The 5615-nt window shown below is 44.2% G+C and overlaps 1 long non-coding RNA gene across 1 annotated transcript in view; it reads right to left on the reverse strand.

The window, feature by feature from the left end:
* Positions 1 to 267: 267 nt before the first annotated feature.
* LOC308577818 overlaps positions 268 to 5615 on the reverse strand; it is a 10595-nt gene continuing 5247 nt past the window's right edge. Inside the window, exon 2 of the long non-coding RNA XR_014003716.1 lies at positions 268 to 686. This is a non-coding gene — a long non-coding RNA (uncharacterized lncRNA). The remainder of the gene's footprint in view (positions 687 to 5615) is intronic.

Genomic DNA, 5615 nt, shown 5'->3' on the forward strand with positions numbered 1-5615 from the left:
ACAGCCAGTTCTCTATCTCTCTCCGTTTTCGCATCTGTTACAAAACGAAATTTAGAAACTTCCCAGAGAAAGAAAGCAGGAAGGCGTATCAGAACCTTGATCCCACGTCGTGAACCCAAATCACGACAAAGACTCAATTTTAAAAGGGGGGGGGGCTGCAGGAAATTGCAGAACGGTTCCTTCGCCCCATCGCTCGCTTTCGCAGCAGAAATGCTTTGCAGGTTTCTGAAACCTTGCAGATTTCTTAACAGAAAACCTGGCAACCTGTTGTTGTTTTAAATAAATTTTCTATTAAATCTTCTGTTTTACAATTTGAAATACTCATTTTAACATCCTTAAAATACTCATTTTAACACCCTTAAAATATCAACGGCTTCCCCTCTCTTTCCACGGTTCATTTTGCGTACCACTAAATATCTGAATATTTTACAAAAACCAAATCATCATCGCACCCATCCAAACTATTTGCGCTGTCGAATTAATCTTAACGCTGCCAGCTTTTTCATGTGTACGCAATATTTCCCCATATACTTCAGTAAACGTTTTCCGATCTCCTCTAAACGTATGTCCTTCTCGTTCTCTTATTCTGTATGTTTAAGTCTGCAAGCCGCGCATCTTTTGTCGGCTAAAGCGCCGTTCTTCCTGCAGTCCTCGCTCGTTTTCCATTTTGCGTAAAACCTGGCAACCTGCTGAATCAAAGGCCAAAAAATAAAATAAAAATATGTATGTCATTGGCCCACACCCCGTGCAATGGTTTCCGGGAGAGTTTTTTTGTTAACTGGCCTTCCTCAGCTTTGCAAGGATGCAGCCAGCGCAGAAGTTGCCGTGGCAACGCAAAAAGGCAGACTCTTAGCATCCTGGAGCTATTAGGCCGAGGCCTCGCAAGGCTGACTCATCTTGCTAAAAGCCGGCTATCGGCGGAAATTGTTCAGGCTTTAAAAGTGTTTGTCGGTTTGATGCGTTGGTTAAAAATGACCCCACAGACGCAGGGAGGCAAATGGGCGGTGCAAGAGTTAGGGTGCCTCGACCTGGGAGAGACAAGGGTTCGAATCCTCCCACTCGGCTGTGAAGTTTCACCAGGCGGCTGTGTCGCTATATTCGTGCGCCCCCAGCCTGACCCGCCTCACAGAGTTGTTGTGAGGATTAAATGGGGGGAACCGTGGATGTCAACTTCTTGGAGGAGAAGAAGAAAGAAAGAAAGAAAGAAAGAAAGAAAGGAAGGAAGGAAGGAAGGAAGGAAGGAAGGAAGGAAGGAAGGAAGGAAGGAAGGAAGGAACTGTAGAGTTGGAAAGGGCCATAAGAGACATCTATCTATCTATCTATCTATCTATCTATCTATCTATCTATCTATATCTATCATCTATATCTATTTATCTATCTATCATCTATCTATGTATCTATCTATCTATCTATCTATCTATCTATCTATCATCTATCTATCTATCATCTATCTATCTATCTATCATCATCTATCTCTATCTATCTATCATCTATCTATCTATCATCTATCTATCTATCTATCTATCATCTATCTATCTATCTATCGTCTATCTAGCTATCTATCATCTATCTATCATCTATCTATCATCTATCTATCTATCTATCTATCTATCTATCTATCTATCTATATCTATCTATATCTATCATCTATATCTATCTATCTATCTATCTATCTATCATCTATCTATCTATCTATCTATCTATCTATCATCTATCTATCATCTATCATCTATCTATCATCTATCTATCTATCTATCTATCTATCTATCTATCTATCTATCTATCATCTCTATCTATTGATCTATCTATCTATCTATCTATCTATATCTATCTATCTATCTATCTATCATCTATCTATCTATCTATCATCTATCTATCGTCTATCTATCTATCTATCTATCTATCTATCTATCTATCTATATCTATCATCTATCTATCTATCTATCATCTATCTATCGTCTATCTATCTATCTATCTATCTATCTATCTATCTATCTATCTATCATCTATCTTCTCTCTCTCTCTCTCTCTCTCTCTCTCTCTCATATTTTGTGTTTTAGAATTAAGAATGCTCATTTAAACATCCTTAAAATATCAGCGCCTTCCCTTCTTCCCTTTCCATGGTTCATTTTGCATATTATAAATCCCTGCATAATTTACATAAACTAAACCATTCAGCATTGCATTACAGTGGTACCTCGGGTTAAGTACTTAATTTGTTCTGGGGGTCTGTTCTTAACCTGAAACTGTTCTTAACCTGAAGCACCACTTTAGCTAATGAGGCCTCCTGCTGCTGCTGGAGCACGATTTCTGTTCTCATCCTGAAGCAAAGTTCTTAACCCGAGGTACAATTTCTGGGTTATTAGCGGAGTCTGTAACCTGAAGCGTCCGTAACCCGAGATACCCCTGTATTATCTAGTCTAGGGTTGCCATTCGCCCGGAATTTCCCAGACATATCCAGGATCCGTCCGTCGAAAATAACATCTGGGTGGAATTTCTGGTAAAATATAGCCAGGAAAACCTGGGCGAATTTGCTAAGCAGCAGATCTAAAACTTCCCTTGCTGCCCCTGACCCCACGACCTTCTCCCTCACTGCCCTTGAACCCAGGACCTTCTCCCTCACTGCCCCGGACACCCAGAACCGCCCACACAATGTCCCCATCCTTCCATTCCCTCTTCAAAAGCCAGCTTTTCCCGTGCAACCACTGGCGCAGCTCCCCTCTTCCCACGCACGATGTACTGCGTATTCTAAGTGCCACTTACCTGAAATCACTGCCTCTCCTCTCCCCCCCTCACCCACCTCATTAATCTTCTCCTACGTCTGCATTATAAATTGCAAGCCCCTTTGCTTGGGGGGGGGTAGAGGGACCTATTCCCCGATTCAGCAAAGGGGATGGGAGCCTCCTCTTCGTACAAAGCATCTGGAAAATATTAAAAACCCAAGCTGGGGGCCTTGCAAGGAAAGAAAAAGCAGGCAGCAATTCAAAGCTCTTCCCCAGCTCCTTATATATAGATGCATTTTAATATGGGGGTGGGTGCCCTGTTGGATTTCTGCCTGCTGCCCAGCTCTTTAAAGGCCCATATTTCAAAAGAGGCAACCTCTGCTCAGTAGTGATGTACGGAAGTGAGAGCTGGACCACAAAGAAGGCTGATGGCCGAAGAATGGATGCTTTTGAATTCTGGTGCTGGAGGAGACTCTTGAGAGTCCCATGGACTGCAAGAAGATCAAACTGATCAATTCTGAAGGAAATCAGCCCTGAGTGCTCACTACAAGGACAGATCCTGAAGCTGAGGCTCCAAGACTTTGGCCACCTCATGAGAAGAGAAGACTCCCTGGAAAAGACCCTGATGTTGGGAAAGATGGAGGGCACAAGGAGAAGGGGACGACAGAGGACGAGATGGTGGGACAGTGTTCTCGAAGCTACCAGCATGAGTTTGACCAAACTGCGGGAGGCAGTGGAAGACAGGAGGGCCTGGCGTGCTCTGGTCCAGGGGGTCACGAAGAGGTGGAAACGACTAAAGAACGACAACAACCTCTGCTCAATTCTGCTGCTTCTCCTCATCCTGTCGTCTCGGTGATTATTTTTCCTCCCTGAGGTCCCGGCTTGTTTCATCTGGGTTTAATCTTCCCCATAAGCTCATCCTGAATTAAGAAGCAGCAGGTGATACCTTGGTAACGGAGAGAACTAGGTCACACGCACAACTTCCCCAAGCAAGTCAAACGCAGGAATCTGCGTTATCACAGATCAGATCGTTGCTCCATCGAGACCAATAATAGCTACACTGAGTGGCAGCAGCAGGTCTCCGGGGTTATGGAAGGAGGGGAGAGCGAGAGAGAGACCTTTTCCCTAGTCCTACCTAGAGACCTGAGGACCTTCCGCATGCAAAGCAAAATGCTCTGTCCCTGAGCCGTGCTCCTTTCGCTAAAAATAAAACAAGGTGCTAGTCCTCATGATTGTAAACATTTGTTGTTGTTGTTTAGTCGTGTCCGCCTCTTCGTGACCCCCTGGACCAGAGCACGCCAGGCCCTCCTGTCTCCCACTGCCTCCCGCAGTTTGGTCAGACTCATGCTGGTAGCTTCGAGAACACTGTCCAACCATCTCGTCCTCTGTCGTCCCCTTCTCCTTGCGCCCTCCATCTTTCCCAACATCAGGGTCTTTTCCAGGGAGTCTTCTCTTCTCCTGAGGTGGCCAAAGTCTTGGAGCCTCAGCTTCAGGATCTGTCCTTCCAGTGAGCACTCAGGGCTGATTTCCTTCCGAATGGAGAGGTTTGATCTTCTGGCAGTCCATGGGACTCTCAAGAGTCTCCTCCAGCACCAGAATTCAAAAGCATCCATTCTTCGGCGATCAGCCTTCTTGATGGTCCAGCTCTCACTTCCATACATCACTACTGGGGAAACCATGTCTTGAACTATACGGACCTTTGTCGGCAAGGTGATGTCTCTGCTTTTTAAGATGCTGTCTAGGTTTGTCATTGCTTTTCTTCCAAGAAGCAGATTTCCTTACTTAAAGTCAAATGAGAGGTGGCCGTTCTTGACTGCCCCCTCCGCCCCCACAAAAGGGTTTGCATAAATTGCTGTGTTTTTGCTTCTCTGCCTCCACTTGCAAAAATGGCTGCTTTTTTCTTCAGCGGCCAATCTCTGCTTTCTTTAGCTAAATTGTACGAGGGGCCCTAAACGCTTTTCTTGGTGGCTTTTCGCTCCAAGGCCGGCGCTGCTTCTTTTCAGACCTACAAAAAAAACACACCTAGATTTGCAATCTTCTTCCCTCTCCGCATGCTGCTGAGAACCTTGTAAAACGAATTTGGTTTGGAACAGACTCCGGGCTTTTTCAGACTACCAAATTTTGCAGTTAGCAGAGGTAATCTCTCTGTCCGCAGCCCTCACATTAATTGACTCCCCCCCCCTTTTGCTGATGCAGGGTTAAGGATTGTTTCATTGTTCTGTCCTTAGATTTAATTCCAGATAATCCCCCCCTCCCCCAATTCTTTCCTTTAAGCACTTAGTTGAAAATGCAATTACGGAAAGTGTATCCTAATGAATTCCTGTTGCATCAAAGGGTACAGATAGCTTCTTTCTTTCTTTCTTTCTTTCTTTCTTTCTTTCTTTCCAGCTATTCTGGAGTTATGTTTCCTTGGCACTCTGGAGTTTAGAGAAAAGAACATACTGTATTTTCCGCTCTATAAGACGCACCGGACCACAAGACGCACCTAGTTTTTGGAGGAGGAAAAGAAGAAAAAAAATATTCTGAATCCCAGAAGCCAGAACAAGAAGAGGGATTGCTGCACAGGGAAAACAGCGATCCCTCTTGTTGTTCTGGCTTCTGGGATAGCTGCGCAGCCTGCATTCGCTCCATAAGACGCACACACATTTCCCCTTACTTTTTAGGAGGGAAAAAGTGAGTCCTATAGAGCAAAAAATACGGTAATAGCAGCCACACAAAGCCTCTGGTCGACTAAATGACTAAACAACAACAACAAAAAGTCAAACCACCAACTTTCTATCATTCTTTTTTTGCAGCTATTCTAGAGTTATATTATGTTTCCTTGGCACTATGGAGTTTAGAGAAAAGAATATAATAGCAGCCACACAAAGCCTCTGGTCAAATCAAATAGAT

Source organism: Podarcis bocagei, assembly GCF_964188305.1.
Source record: "Podarcis bocagei genome assembly, chromosome: 18".
Lineage (NCBI taxonomy): Eukaryota > Metazoa > Chordata > Lepidosauria > Squamata > Lacertidae > Podarcis > Podarcis bocagei.